Source organism: Macaca mulatta, chromosome 6 (genome assembly GCF_049350105.2).
Source record: "Macaca mulatta isolate MMU2019108-1 chromosome 6, T2T-MMU8v2.0, whole genome shotgun sequence".
In the NCBI taxonomy this organism is placed as follows: Eukaryota; Metazoa; Chordata; class Mammalia; order Primates; family Cercopithecidae; genus Macaca; species Macaca mulatta.
In genome coordinates, this window is record NC_133411.1 from 90,703,043 (window position 1) to 90,720,280 (window position 17,238).

At 36.7% G+C, this 17,238-nt stretch overlaps 1 protein-coding gene across 2 annotated transcripts in view; it reads right to left on the reverse strand.

Moving 5' to 3' along the window:
• The window catches only part of EDIL3 (EGF like repeats and discoidin domains 3), a 455,143-nt gene that overhangs the window by 437,197 nt on the left and 708 nt on the right, over positions 1 to 17,238 (reverse strand). The window lies entirely within an intron of this gene.

Consider the following 17,238-nt stretch of genomic DNA (forward strand, 5'->3'; position numbering starts at 1 on the left):
CATAACATGTTGTTTTTGAAAATAGATGCAAATGTCCCAACAAAAATATTAGCAAATTATATTCAGATATATTTTAAATAATTATTCACAATGGCACAGACATATAACTGCCAGGCCTCTGAGTCCAAGCCAAGCCATCGCATCCCCTGTGACTTGCACATATACGCCCAGGTGGCCTGAAGTAACTGAAGAATCACAAAAGAAGTGCAAATGCCCTGCCCTGCCTTAACTGATGACACTCCACCACAAAAGAAGTGAAAATGGCCAGTCCTTGCCTTAAGCGATGATATTATCTTGTGAAATTCCTTTTCCTGGTTCATCCTGGCTCAAAAAGCTCCCCCACTCCTACCCGCCAGAGAACAACCCCCCTTTGACTGTAATTTTCCTTTACCTACCCAAATCCTATAAAACGGCCCCACCCTTATCTCCCTTCACTGACTCGCTTTTTGGACTCAGCCCGCCTGCTCCCAGGTGATTAAAAAGCTTTATGGTTCACACAAAGCCTGTTTGGTGGTCTCTTCACAGGGACGCACATGACAATAACAAAATACAATAGTTAAAACCAAGTACTACTGACACACTAATAGAGAAATGGCTTACTAAATAAGTCCCTGAAAATATGCAAATTATATCATAGCACTTAGCGTATAATACATGTTTCTTTTTCTAACAGTTGTTTTAAGTCATGTGGGGAAGCACAGATAACCATTTGGCAGGAAAAACAAATAGCATTTCTTATACACTTAAATATAATGCCAACAGCAGAAATCATAAGGGGAAACACAGGCATATTTTATAAATAAGTCTGTTTAAAATTTAATGGCTTTTTTTTTTTTTTGAGACAGGGTCTCGCTCTGTCACCTCCTAAGCTGGAATGCAGTGGTGTGATCACAGCTCATTGCAGCCAACTTTAGCAACTTTAAACAAACATAATAAGTGCAATATAAAGGCAAATAAAATGTGAGAAAACATATTTGCAATACCTCACTTCCTTAATATTTTTGAGCAATGAGACTGAATCTCAGCACTCAATATAAAAAGGGAATCTGAGCCAGGCGCGGTGTCTCATGCCTGTAATCCCAGCACTTTGGGAGGCTGAAGTGGGCAGATCACTTATGGTCAGGAATACAAGACTAGCCTGGCCAACATGGTGAAACCCTGTTTCTACCAAGAATACAAAAAATTTGCTGGGCATGGTGGCCCATGCCTGTAATCTCAGCTGCTAGGAGGCTGAGGCATGAGAATCGCTTCAATCCAGGAGGTGGACGTTTCAGTGAGCTGAGATGGTGCCAGCGCACTACAGCCCTAGATGACGGAGTAAGACTCTATCTAAAAATTCCTACCACATCCTTTCAACCAACCAGATAATTTACTTATTTTCTGATTTCTCTCCATTACAATATAAGCTCTATGTGAGAAAAGATTTTCAGCTTTTTGATCATTGTAATTTTAGCACTCAAAACACTTCTTACATCTGTCTATCTGAACTTAATATAACGTTGTTGAATAAGTACAACTATAAGGTAAAAGGATTCCTGGAAGATTCTGAAGTAGAAAGCACCAAGAATCTGCCTCCCTACCTAGGCAACAATTGCACTGACAGAATTTGTCTAATGTAACTATTTTGAAACTGTGGAATCTGTTGAGGGCTTGAAACTTTCCAGGATTTTTTTTTACAAAAAATAAAAAAGACCATCCTAAGATCATATGAAATCTTGAAAAAGAAGAACCAATCTGGAGGACTCACACTTCTGTATTTTAAAACTTATTGCAATGCTACAGTAATCAAAACAGTGTGGTCTGACATGAACAGAGACACAGAAACAAATGGAATAGAATAGAGAGCTCAGAATAAAACTTTCACATATATGGTGAGAGGATTTTTGACAAGCGTGCCAAAGTCATTCAATATGGATTGCCAATGGAGAAAGGACAGGTTCTTCAATAAATGTTGCTGGTAGAACTGAATATACATATACAAAAGAATGAAGCTGAGCACTTACCTACATCATATACAAAAATTAACTGAAAACAGATCAAATCTAATTCTAAGACCTAAAACTTCAAAACTCTGAGAAGACAAAATAGGGTAAAATTTTCACAACATTAGATTTGGCAATGATTTATTTGATATGACACCAAAGGCACAGGCAACAAAAGAAAAAATAAGCAAATTGGATTTATAAATATTAAAAAAATTTGTATATCAAAATACACTACCATAGAATAAAAAGGCAACCCCCAGAATGAGAAAAAAAAATTTTGCAAAGCATATCTGATAAGGAATTAATATCCAGGATATATAGAGAACTTTAAAACTCAACAATAACAAAAACAACTTGATTCAAAATGGGCAAAGGAATTGAACAGATGTTTTCCCATAGAAGATATACAAATGGCCAATAAACACATGAAAAGATGCTCAACACCACTAATAGTTGGGAAAATGCAAATCAAAACTAAAATGAGATACCATTTTACACCCATTAAGATGACTACTAAAAAAAAAAAAATAAAAACCTAAAAAGCATAAAATAAAAAGAGTTGTAGAGTATGTGCCCTCTTAATGGGGATGTAGAATGCTATAGCTGCTGTGAAAAACAGTATGAAAGTTCCTCCAAATATTAAAAATAGAATTACCATAGAATACAACAACTACATTTCTGAGTATATAACAAAAAAATTGAAAACAGACTCTGAAAGGGATACTTGTAAAGCCATGTTCATAGCAGCATTATTCACAATAGCAAAAACTTTGAATATATACATATATATTATAAACATATAAACACATACATACACATATACACACATATAAACATACACACACAACATATGCATACATATATACATACCTACACAAAGGAATACTGTATGATTTTGCCTTAAAAAGGAAGGACAACACAACATACACATACATACATACATACACAAAGGAATTCTATTTTGTCTTGTAAGGGATGAACATTCTAACATATGCTACAAAACAAATGAACCTTGAAGATATTATGTTAAGTGAAATAAGCCAGTCTCACAAATATGGTATGATTCCACTTACATGAGGTACTTAGAGACTTAGAGTAGTCAAAATCATAGAAACGAAAAGTAGGATGGTGGTTGTCAGGCGCTGGGAAGAGGGAGAAATGGGGAATTATTGTTTAATGACTATGGATGGGGTTTCTCCATTACAAGATAAAAACGGTTATGGAGATGGATGGTCATAATGGTTGCACAACATTATAAATGTATTTAATATCACTAAACTGTACACCTAAAAACATGATTGACATGGTAAATTTCATGTTATGTGCATTTATCATAATAATTACATTGAAAATTAAACCCCCAAACCCAGTATGATATGATCAATTTTATGATTAAACATATATTTAAAGACACTTGTTTATCTAAACAAGTCTCAAAATACAGACACCAATATGTCACCATTATACCTTTTCATCAATGAGTGTATACTTGCTTATAGTTCACAAAATAATTGAAATTTTAAAAGAAAGACTAGAAATTAACTGCCTTTCCCCAAACCAAACAACAATAATTGCCAAAAGCGTTTTCTTATCACATAAACCGGAGCAAAGTATTAGATTTTACAGTTTTTATTTTACACACCTTTTTCCACTCTATACCTTTTTAGAAAAATATGTCTATTTGAGACTTTTCAGACTAGAAGTGGAAATCACACAATTACCAGGGTAACAAACATATAAATTGTTTTAGAACTATTGAGGCATTTAAGAAAGGTAGAAATACAGTTGCCTAAAGGGGAATAAACAGCAGTTTGCAGTGACATACAGACTGTCATTACACAAACAACTCTAAACAGATCTGTTTAGAAGGTTCTCAGCTCCTAGGCAGACACAGTTCCCAGGTGTTGTCTCTTCCTCTCTGCCAAGTACTTCTGATTTGAGCAGGTGTGACTGCATGGTGGGAGGAGGGAAAGAAGTTATGCTTGGAGGAAAGTTACTGCTGGTGAAGCTGATGGGAGAACTATCAGGGCACTGGGGCAATTAGTAGATCAGAGGGCTACCTGCAGCTCCTTCATATGATAGTTTAAAACACCACTGAGTACTTTGTTTTGTTGCACATACTTTTCCTGTCAAACCTGGCTAATAAAATAAATAAATAAAACTTTACTGTCTAGCTCCCATATAGTATTACAACTATTTTATTGTAATTTGGTAACCACAGATAAAACCCGAATCTTCCTTTTAAACTGTTTATAAATCAGACAGCTATGGAAACAGTAGGTCATTTATTTATTCAGCTCTTAGAGTTTGCCACTACAAAAGTATTTACTGTTTTATAATAATGTATCATTTGTACCATGATTCACAAGTCAATGCATCAGTGCATCAAGTAGATAACAATTTATTAAATAACTTAATGAGTCTATCAAAGGAACACATTTTTAACCATAAAAAGATTTATATACCAGCACAGTTGTTTTTTCATGCATGCATACATAAAGTCAGAAAATAAATATTAATTGAGTGCCTACTAAATGTAAGGTAGCGTGTTTGGAGCTGGATACACACTAAGGAACAGAGATATTCTTCCTGCCTTCATCAAGCTTACAGTCTATTGGAAATAAGATAAAAAATAAATGAGCAAATGAATGATTATACAACTATAATTTTTGAAAAGTGCTATAATATATTTAATTATGATACAGTGATAGAATAGTAACAGGGAAATATGATGTGTATGTATGTGAGCATGAGTTACTTGGATAAGATGACCAGAGAGAGATTCTCCAGGCTGTACAGTTTAAGTTGAGGGATGAGTTAGAAACAGAAAATCTGCAACATATAGAAGGTGATACATATAGATAAGAAGTATATATATATAATGTATATAAATAAAGAGAGAGAGAGAGAAATGATAATTTCAAGATCATGAATACTTAAAGACCCCCCACCAATATGAAATAAAAAAGCTAAGGACAGAAATTCGTGTGTTGCATTATTATTTAGCACATATGTACATGATACAAAATAACAATAAATAGCATAATAATATTATGTGTAAGAAATGAAATTAGGTTACTCCATATCTATGAGGGGAAAGCATACCTCATATAATAGTAATAACAATTATACTGAATGCAGAGTGAAAAAAAAATAAGTTAATTCCAGTGAAGGGAAAAGCAGCATACAATTATGAAAAATGATATACAATCTACTTACATATCATTTGAAAATGTGTGGCCTGACAGAAAAAACTAACTAGCAAAACAATAAATTAAACAATAAACCATCACTTCCTGTCTTCTTATTCATTCCCTTTAGAACCCCAGTTCATCCTTTCAGTCCAACCACAATCTATGGATCCCATCACTTTTTGATAGTACTCATTTTATTAGTGCCAGCGATGCGAAAAGAACTTTAGAAACTATCTCAGTTTGAGATTTAATGTTAATTTAAAGATTACAAATTCAGAATGTAGCTTCAAAAATTAAAAAATACAGACTAATGTATGTGGCAGTATTTTAGAGAAGCACATCCTTAGAATTCTCTGTTGAGTTTTTGGCAAGCCTGTTGAATAAATATGTAGGCTACTTGGATGGATTCCAAATGAAACAACTAAAATGATGAAAGGAGTGGTTTACAAGGACAGATTAAAGGAAAAAATATGTATGACTTCAGCATGTCAGAGAGTAAAAAAGGAACATTATGGTTTACAAATATTTGAAACATGTAGATTTGAGGGAAAAAAAGAACTTTGTGTACAAGGTACACAATTATGAGCATATTAAAAGGAGAGACGAAACTATTCCCCTGGTAATGTTAATTGCTTTACAGTAAGAACATTTGGACAAATAACCCAAGGATGGGCAAGAATTAAAACCGCCAAGCAGACATATTAGACATTCCTAGTAACCTAAACTATGCAGACCTCAAAATATGTAGAGAGCCATCTGAACAAGATAAAGTAGGTCAGGGAACAACTGCAGATATCTTCCTATCCCCCAGCTGTGTTTTAAATTTAGAAGGAATTCTTCCGTGGATTTGGGGCTTTTCTCTGTAAGTGTGCTTCAGTGAAAAGATTCCTCGATTTGGATCTATAAGACCTAGTTTTGAGTGCTGATTACTTATTCTATTCCCAGTCCATATCCTCATCTGTCAACAGGGATAATAATAACCCCTTAGGTTGTTGTGGGTTTTAAAAGAGCTGTTTCTATGAACACATATTATATGTACTTAAAAGCATTGCTCTTAGTGAGACCTATCCATTATTATTAAGAGTGTAATGTGTCAAAAGTTATAGGATGAAGACTGTCAAAGAGAATAATGTCTGAGACTAGACAATTATATATCTGTCATCTGCTTAGAGTAAATCGGCTCTCCTCCAAGACACTGCTTACCTTGCAGCCCTCTTAACTGGATACTGTTTCTCATATCACTTCTGGGTCTGAACATGTGGTACCAGTTCCTTTGCTGCTCCAGGCCACGTCCAGAACATATTCCCTCCTCTCTCTCTAAAAACACCCAGTTTTAATTTCATGTCATCTTTGCTACTCTACCATTTCTTAGTATAAGTACTCCAGATCTCTGAACTACACCCCCTTATTCCTTAAAGATTCCTGGTTTTGGTTTGCTGTCATCCTCCCCAACATTTCTTGGGGCACAATATTTTGTGATTTTAATAACCACAGAGATGATTTTTTCCAACACCTGGCCATTCATTGCCAATTTTCTTCCAATCATCATGTCTTCTACGCTTCCTGAAACATAACTTCTATAGCCATACTCTCATGTTTATAATTACCAAAATTTTAATTACATTGGAATTATTACAATATCTCCAAAATCTTCCTCCAACCGTCACTTCCTGTCTTCTTATTCATTCCCTTTAAAAGCCCAATTCAATCTTTCAGCCCTACTAGGATCTATAGATGCCATCACGTTTTGATAGTACTCATTTTCTTAGTGCCAGAGAGGGATAAAAGACTTTAGAAATTATCTTAGTTCAAGATTTCATAAAGCAAAAATGTTGAAATCATCCAGATAAAGCAAAAATGGGTGTAATCAATAGAGAAATTTGTAAGTGGTTAAATACTTCTGGAAATGCATAACCACAGAGGCCAGGTTGGGAAAAAGACACAAGAAGGATTAGAAATTAGAGTAGTGACCAAGAGTAGGGTCAGTAGGAATGAAGGGTGAGGAAAGGTAAAAGGCAGAAAATTCTGGTAAGAGACAGAAACTCTGAGAAATTTAAAGTACTGGTAGCCGAGTAATTTCATGTGATGTGAAAATCTAATAAATAGCATTGCCAGTAGGTACTGAAAAATAGAGATGGAAATCATTAATGTTGGGATCTTCCAGGAAGTTTAATATCAGAATGTCAAAAGGGCTACAAGCTCATATGTGAAAGTTTTTAAGGGGACGAATGATGGAGAAGAAACAAGGTTCTGAAGCCACTGAGGAAATAAAACATGTTATGAAGGTTAGTAATGGGCTCCAAAGGGGAAAGAAAGTGTTACATGCTAATGGAAAGAAAGAAAGTGTTAATGTTGAGAAGCAATTTGAAATAGTTTTTGAAAAAGCAAGCAGTATGCCAACCTCTCCTTTTCATCTCCAGTCCAAAAACTGAAAAAAAAAAAAAGGCACAACTATAATTACCTCAAGTAAAGTAGTACAGGAGAAAGGAGTAAAAAATAAGTTGGAATCAGAACATATAGATTCAAATTGAAACTACTCACTCCTTCAATTCCAGGTCATATGACTTTTTTGAATCTCAAGTCCTTATCTGTTAAATTAGATTAAGAATATCTTCTGTGCTTATGTTCCCTAAAGTAGAAATGTTTCTTAAAGTGGAAAATACTTATGTTTTCTAAAGTGGAAAATGCTTATAAAATGTTAACCACTGTTTTATTATTTTGGAGGAAAAAATATAATAATGCATGTGGAGGTACTTTTCAACTGTTAAACAATTTACAGATATGCCAAGGAAGAAAATGATGAGGATGAGCTCATATTAGACGGCATATGATATGGTTTGGCTCTGTGTCCCCACCCAAATATCATCCGGAACTGCAATCTCCATATGTTGAGGGAGGGACGTGTAATCCCCAAGTGTCCAGGGAGGGAGGTGACTGAATCATGGGGGGGTTTCCCCCATGCTATTCTTGAATAGTGAGTAAGTTCTCAGGAGATTAGATGGTTTTATAAGTGTTTGGAAGTTCCTCCTTCACTATTTCTCTCGCTGCCATGTGAAGAAGGTTCTTGTTTCCCCTTCGTCTTCCACCATGATTGTAAATTCCTGAGGCCTCTCCAGCCATGTGGAACTGTGAGTCCATTAAACCTCTTTCCTTTATAAATAACCCAGTCTTGGGTATTTGTGTTTTTGTTGTTGTTGTTGTTGTTTTGTTTTGTTTTGAGACTCTGTCACCAGGCTGAAGTGCAGTGGCATGATCTCGGTCACTGCAACCTCCGCCTCCCAGGTTCAAGCAATTCTCCTGCCTCAGCCTCCTGAGTAGCTGGGACTAAGGGCGCACACCACGACGCCCAGCTAATTTTTGTATTTTTAGTAGAAAAAGGGTTTCATCATGTTGGCCAGGATGGTCTCGATCTCTTGACCTCATGATCCGCCCGCTTCAATCTCCCAAAGTGCTGGGATTACAGGTGTGCGCCACTGTGCCCAGCCTTCGGGTATTTCTTTATAGCAGTGTGAAAATGGATTAATACAGCATAATTCTCATTATTTTGTAAAATACTTAAAATTAATCCAGTCTGAGGTTTCATTTTTTAAATAAACCATATTTTGGTTGAATAATTCTTCACATAAACCATAAAAAAAGTTCTAATTGATGTGGTTTGAAACTATTTGGTGCTTTTGTTTGGCTAAAACTTCTTAATGGGGTTATGTGGAAATAAAATTAAATGAGCATGAGAAGTAAGGCAAATTAAATATCTTCATTACACTAGGAGAAATAAAAACCTTGTTAACCTCTAAAGTCACTTTGTACTATATGATGTATCTGAAAATTACAGAGAAAGCACGCTCCTACACATCACATTGAATAGCAATGAAACAATGTAGAGGAGAAATGAAATCCTAGAAAATTAAAATAAATCAAAAAATCACGCTGAAATCAAACTGAATGGCAAGATTTAAAGAAAATATATTTCAAACCACTTCCCAAGTGCTCATCTTCTTTCCATCTTCACTATTCTTACCAATGATGCATTCTAATATAGTAACACTTTCTGACCAAAGGAATGAGCATACTCCTTCATTTCTGAGTGTGAAAAAAAGAACTTTACACTTTACCAACCTAAATTTGAAAATTTTAAATTATTGTCCCAAGAGAATAAGTATAATTTAATCCTTCTAAAATTACTAGTTAAATAATGGTTAGGCAAAATGTGTGTGTTTTACAAATAATAAAATCATTTAACAAAATATCTCCATGATATACAAGATGTGTCACTCATTGATACAGAGCACCCTGTAATAGTGAAGAGGACAAGCTATAGATCCTAATTTTAACATGCTACTTAGTAGCTCTATGATCTTGGGAAGTTATTTAACCACTCTATATCTCCATTTTCTCATTTATATTTCAATAATAATGGCACCTGCCTCAACAGTTTTGAGAATTAAAGATGATAATTAGAACAGTGGAGCACATCGTATGCAGTCAATGCATGTTAGACTTGAAAGATATTAGAATGGATGCACCTTGTTAACTTATCTAAGACTCTTAATGCTGACATGGTGGTGGTCCTTAAGCGATTAAAAGAAAGCAACAAAAAAAAAAAAAAAAGGAAGAAAAAACACAGAATGATGCCTGAAAAATAACTGTTTCTAGGCCAAAATTAAACTTAGAAGTGTCAGAACCTTGCACCTAAAAAAGGGAACAATCACTTGGAAGCAGCTTTTCTTTTAATTGAAGGTTCATTACAAACACAGTTAAGTACTTTATATCCTGCCTGCACTTGAATATTATATTATCAACAATGCTCTTGCAGGACTGTTGAGAAATATTTTCAAAGTAGGCTCATTCTACAATACACATTATAAGGAATAGTTATGTAAGAAAGTGAGAAACAAAGCTTTTAAAGTTCCTGAAACTACTTTGACCTATTTTTATATGTAAGAGACATACTGCTATTTAAAATGTGCAAGTACTTTTGCAGGCAAACTGATGGGGGTGGGTAGCTACATTCAATTCAATTTATATTAAGTGTCTGTTTGGGTTTTCTTGTTTGTTTTGCCTGGTACTATTCTAAGCCCTAGCTCTGTAGAAAGCACAAAACATGAAACAAGAACTTGGCATATAAACACTAAAGCACTGTGAATGGTAATTTGGTTTTTGTTTGTCTGTAAACAACATTCCAAAAAAGTTAGGGTTTATAATACAGAAGTTAAACTATAGAAAGATAAATAAACAGAAAAAATAGCATAGTTAAAATGAGAGTTCATATAGCATTTGGAAAGAAAATGTGATTAAAAAAAAAAAAAAAGAGTGCAGCAGAGTTGTGAGCACAGACCTAAGGCTCAGGCCTGGGGTGGGGTGACAACTCTACATTATAGAGAGGGATTTATCCATTTATTTCAAATAAAATACATTCTCCAATGTTTCCACTCAATTGTTTTGGACTTTTCTGCTTGTGTCATGAGCCCATTTCATCCTGGCTGACCTCATATAATCCCCAGTATCAGTAAAATCGAAATGGTTCCCCTGACCTAAAGTACAAGAGGGGATTTAAAGGATTATTTTGCATTCCCAAAATATACCGCTTTGTCAAATACCAAGCACAAACCTTAAGGAATGCATGGTGGCCTAACCCCATTTAGAGATTATCATCGTCAAATCAAGCATATAGCCTCTAACAGGAGATTAAAACCTTGGTCTTCCCATTTATAAAATATTATATCATATTAACTTATTTTAAGAGATCAATCATTTTGATACAAGCCTGTTTTAGAAAAGAGAAAAGGCAAAGCTAAGTCAATCTTCTTTCTCCATAGTAACAATCACATTCAAAAGTGCTTTAGTGCTTAAAAAGCCTTCACCTAAATTCTTGTACTTAAATCCTGCATTCTAAGTCACACACTATAAATCCGAACAATTCCTACACAGTTACTGTCACTATAATAATGCATATTTTAAAACAAAATAACCAGCACATTTTCTAAAATATAACCAAATAATTGCAGGAAATTTTATCTACATTGCAAGGTCTGCTTCTTTTCTACAAAATTGAGTTTTGTGTCTTGTAAAACTTTATTACCTTAGGATAAAATAATTTAAAAATACCAACATTTTATCTGACACAAAGGGAAAAGTCCTAAATAACTACATTGTTCAGATATCTAGCTATTTCATCATTAAGCAGGTTTTCAAGCTTAAACATTTTTGACCAAACCGTATTTTTTAATAATGTGTACATTTAACTGCATTTGCACCCCCAAAATGTTGAATATCTTGCAATGAGGCTTTCTCTAGGATGCAAAACCAACATTAGCACCAGTTATTGCATTCTCTTATATGGTGACACCCTTACCACCCCCCACCCTCTACCCCCCAACTGCAGGTACCCAGTTTTTGGTACTACAAAGTATCACTGTTTTTACATATACTCCTCTTTGCCTAAAAGTTGGCATGTTTTACTGCTCTGATTAAGCCTGACCTATTACCACATATGCTTTTCACTTTCTGGATTCAGTTTATAGAGTGCCCAGAAACTTGAAAGCCAAGAGAAATAAGCTTTTCTATGATACATGACCTAAGACCTAAATATGACATCTATTTTTGTGGTCAGAAGTCTCTGATTCTCCTAGATTCTCAGCTATGTTATATGTGGACGAAGCTTCAAGGCAAGCGGCTTCTCCACAAGTGGAGTGGATATAAATTACTGTATACTTGATAGCTTTAGGCAGGACAGTGTGATCAAATCAAGGTGTAAAATCCTGAGTTGCTCCATAATTTAGATCCCAATTTATTTTCACTTATGTTTTAAACTTCAGATTTGGTAGGCAGAGGCTTATCATCTTCCTTGTCTTTCCTCACAAAAAGGTAAGTTACAGGTTTCACAATGTTTCAAAGATTTGCGATCTTTTAATGATGACAAAATATCATTACCAATTTTACAGTAGATGTTGTGTCCTATTTGCCATATACCAAGGAAATGAGGGAGGAGGGGAGAGGAGGAGAAAGAGATGGAATGAAGGAGAGAGAAATTTTTATCTTAGGAGAACTCTGACACAGAAAGAATGCCACTGGAAACCGACTATTTGGCACAATGTCAGTGACTGTATAAAAAACTCCTGAAAAGGGTGTAATGGTGAATCTATAACATAGTTTTGAGGACTACATCAGCAGATGCTAGAACTAAAAGTTATCAGTGAAAAGTCAATTGAAATCAAAATAAATTAGTTCAAGTCCCTGACAGCAGTTAATACAGATGAGGCACATATATAAAAATTAATAACTGGCTGAAATGGGGTATAACAAAGCTTCATTTATCATGACATTTGTCTCTATTGGCCACATGACTTGTTTTATGTAGAATCTTGCAAGATCTAAAAAACATACACTTTACCATAATGACAAAAAAAAGTAAATAAAAGCACTCATCTCTTTCCAGTGCAATAGATGCACAGGAATAAACAGTTGAGCGTATATGTCTGTGTAAATCAATATAACAGAATTTCTATTTATGAAACTTATAGTTCATATGAAGAATAAGCTTAGAAAGGATGGTATAAATTTCTTTAATAATTGTTTTACTACAAACACCTCATAGCTCTCCGTGTTTTTCCTTGGAAGGTACTCAGAAGACTCCCTCAAAAGTAGTAGTTCAACCTAAGTGTGCACTTGAATGTCTGTGTTTCCAAGTTAAAATCTTATGGTAGAAGGATTCTACCTTACAACGCCCTCTTTTTTTCTTTTTCAGAGAAGCGCTGAAAACTAACTGATAACATTAGTTTCATAGAGAGTAGAAAGTTACTTTACGTGGATCTGCAGATTCACATTTATGACTTTACTTCTTTTATTTTTCCTTTTTATTTATTTATTTATTTTTTTCTTTAAAAGATCTTCGTTGATTATCCTGACACCTGCTGGTGAGGGCACAGTTGATTCTAGTCTACTTTTCCCTTCAACAACTTGCTCAAATCAAAGATTTTTAGGGGTATTTTCAGTGACAAGTGGTAATACATTCAGTTTAAGTATTTGTAGTACTTAAATTATTGCTGTATTACATAGGAAACCATGAGAAACATTTTAATAATTACTTCACATTGGCAGCCATTTGACTCTGTCTAGAAATGCATGTTTGCTTTGATTAAGCAAACAACATTACAAAAATGAAGAAATCATTTTAGAGGAATATTTATATAGTCTATAACCATAGAACATCGAAGGAAGATGCTACACATCTTCCTTAAAAATAATAATAGGAATGGCTTAGCTTTGGTTTTCTGCTTTTTAAAATAGTAATGTTAATTTTCAACCTACTTAGCAAATAAAGAGTAAATGATTAACTATGATAGAAGCCATAACACTAAACACATATTTGCAAAATTTGCAAAATTTGCAAAAAAAACTGAGTTCTGAAGCCTGCACTGTTTCTTTGACAGAGATACAATGACCCTATTACATCATAATCTCACTCAAAGCTATTGCACCTGCAAGTGTGTGCAGTAAACAACAATTATCAGAATTACTTTTTTAGGTTTCAAGAAACTCTCAAAGGGGGCAAGTTTTTAAAAATTGTAGACAAATGACAACATATACATTTCATCCCATTGTGCAAAATCTTTCAAAAATGAAAAGTTTTACCCAATTAAAACTTTATCTTAAAATTACTAAAATTAATAGCTGGTACTACTAATTTAAAAACTGTCAAGCTTATATTTTGTAATGGTATTGAGTAACCATGCTACTTTATTTTAGTCATGCATATCTTATTCCTTCCCTTTACATTGCTATAATTTTATGAGAAGAAAAAAATCACATGTATCTAGAGAGAAAAGAAAACTTTATTAAATATTTATTTAAAATACCCTAGATTTTGAATACATGATTTATATGAACATTGATGTCAATATATTTGAGAAAATTACATTTTTAATTTAGAAAAATGTTCAGAAGTACAATACATTTGCCTAGTTTTGAAGATCTTTGCAACTTCAAGATCAAAGAAGGAAAAATAGACCATCTCAATTTTTTCCTGATTTTTTAAATTATTGTAAGTCTTTTCCCAAAACCATATACGTTTAAACCAAATACATTTTAATTCTAAGGAAACATTTCAGAAAAATCAGAAAAACTTTTTCAGAACCAGAGGAAAAAATTGTGTGTTGTATCACCACAATGGCCAAAATTTTGCATTATTGCAAACTTTCACATGAGAATACTTTATTTTCACTTAATTCTTATTTAATTTGATATTTCAGAATTATTTTTACATGTTTTGCCTTGACTCTGAAGTTAGCATTTATTTTTAAAGTATAAAATTTAATGATCAGGTAAATTAGGCAATGAAGACATCAATATGTAATCATAATATTATAACAACATAAAAGAAACTCCTTATTTCTGTATAAATATAACTATACTAATCATAAAAGGTTAGTGTTGTTATCTGGAGTGAGACTATTCAGGTATTAATTTATTCTCATGTAGAATTAACTAAAAATCGCCATTGATTAAAAAAAGAAAATGCAAATGCCAATGATTCATAGTATTTAGGACATGTCTAGACATTTTTAGACGGTGCCATTTGCTTAAAGACTTCAGGCACAAACTGCAGGCACAGGGACAGATTGCATAAGATGTCACGTGCTTGCTGCAACTGTATGCATGTTATTGAATTTTTTAGAGCAACCCATACCATGAATAATTTAATAGTTAATAAAATATTCAATCTGACTGATGCATTGTTTTAATTTTAAAATAAAGACGACTCATAAAAGGAGTTACATTATCCTTATCAAATCCCAGGCATTAATGCAAGTAAATTGCAACCCATACGTAGGGAAAACACCAATTTCTAAAAGACATGAGATTAATGATTGGGGGCGGGAAGGAGTGCAAGGAAAATTCTGTGTTAGCACTGGCTTCAATAAGTTTGTCCGAAGTTTAATTGTTTGGAGCTGTCACGGAAGCTGTACTCTGCCTTCTGCAGAGGTGAGGGGGAAAAAAATTAGAGAGGTGCAAGTTTTAACAGAAAGGGCTAATGCAAAATGGTCTGTTTCTTTTTCCTAAAGCCTTTCCCCTGTCCTCACAGGCTAGCTGGGGGGGGAAAGAGAGAAATCTCCTGAAGAATATGGAGTATCCAGCTTCCCGAGCATCGTCTAAGAGAATCAGGATGGAGAGTCCAGGCAACATCTCCATGGTTGGCTTGTCTGGCGAAGTAAGCTGCGCCCTCGGCGCAGGTATCTTCAGGAGACAGGGCTCCTGGCTGCAGCGAGCCGGGACTCGCCGCGCCCCAGGGCTCCGGCAATCAGACCCAGCCAGGCAAGCGCGGCCACATAGGCTAGACGCACTATCTTCTCCTCCATCCCGCGCCGCCCTCCACCTCGGAGCGGGGACGTATGGTGGTGGCGGTGACACAATGCGTGTGAGTGGATGAGTGTGTTTTCGTATTTGGGGTGGAAACGTAGGCGGGGAAGAGAAGGAGGAGAGGGGAGTGCCTGCAGTCCTTCCCCCTTCCCTTCCTGCTAATAGATCAAAGTGCAGAGGAAATCCAGACGGGAAATGAGAGAAAGGAAAAACAGCAGCCGTGGAAGCACTCTCTTTTTCATATCGCTGGATACTCGGTCGAGCAACTACTGGAACCATTACCATTTCTTAACCTTTAGTGGAGGGGCTGCCTCTGCCTGATAACTGGAAGGGCACTTTGTAAACGCAGGCGAGGCACACACCTACACACACGCTTACACGCTGGGGGAAAATAACCACATTCTGGGGGACGGAGGGAGGCCCAGGCAAGTCGCGGCCATGGATCTCTACTGCCAGAGCTGCGAGGGCATCTGGCCAGCAACTCCCGGCTTCTTGGGCAAACTGTCGCCCAAGAGTCCACAATTTGCTTGTGAGTCAAACAGATGGATAGGTGCATGGATGGATGGTGCAGAATATTCATACTCTATCTAATCTCAAGTGGATTGGAGTCGACGCATTTTTAAATCCATCTACCTTTTTTATAGGCACAGCATTTAAAACCCTGTAGTTCACTCAGCTCTCCACTTGAAGCTGTCTGCAGAGGATTCTGTTACCCGCGGATCCCTCATAAGGGGCCGCCCGCATCTGTGAGCGCAGGAGTGGCACAGCTCCCCCACGCACAGCTCCCACTCGCCTCCCCACACACCCTGCCTCCCCCGCTGCCCTTTTCCGGCGACAACTTCAGCCCTGGCCGGCGGCGAGACCCGGGTCAGGACAAGGGTTTGTATGGACAAGCTGCACCTCGCAGGGGACCTGGAAGTCGCCTAAACTACCCAGCAGAACACTCGTCGAAGTCCTGCGTTTTCTTTTAAATGCTTTTTTTCTTTTTAATTTTCTTTTATTTTTATTTTTCTGTTTTTATTTTTTCGTGCAATTCACAGAAGGCATCAATCACTCTACAAGCTCTTACAACTTTTCCGCTCCTGGGCGGGGACGCGAGGGGTGGCTTGCCCCGCACTATTCCCCATTACTAAGAGTTAACACTGGTACCCGGATGGGGTGCGCAGCTAAGCTCCAGGCACCTGGGGTCAGAATAGGAGGGGCGGGTTCCTGGGGTTTGCTGTAATCGATGCTGCGCGTCTGGGATGGGGAGGCAGGAGAAAGCCGAAGTGACCGGTCAGACTCCTCTCCACCTCACCCGCGGCCAAAAAGCCCAGCGCCCGGTCTGGGTTTGCGAACGGCTCAGCCCGGGCCCTGCGCCAGAGCACCGCACCCGGGGGCGGACGGCCCTGCAGCTCCCCAGCCTTTTCCCGCATCAAGTAGCTGACGCCCGGGCTCACTGGCTTCCCCCACTCCCGCCCCCACGAAAGCCCTGCCCGGCGTCTGCAGTCAACATCGCCCGCACTGCCTAGGGAGGGTTTGCGCCGAGACCCAGTGGCCGAGTGAGCCACGGAGTAGCTGGTTCCTGCGGACGTTGTCCTCTACCGCTCCCCACCGTCCTCCTCTTTCCTGTATCTCACCCGGTAACCCGCACCCTTCTCCCCGCTCGGCTCCGCGCACTCTGCTCAGACTTTGCAAGCACTTTCTCGGGGCACCCAGGACTC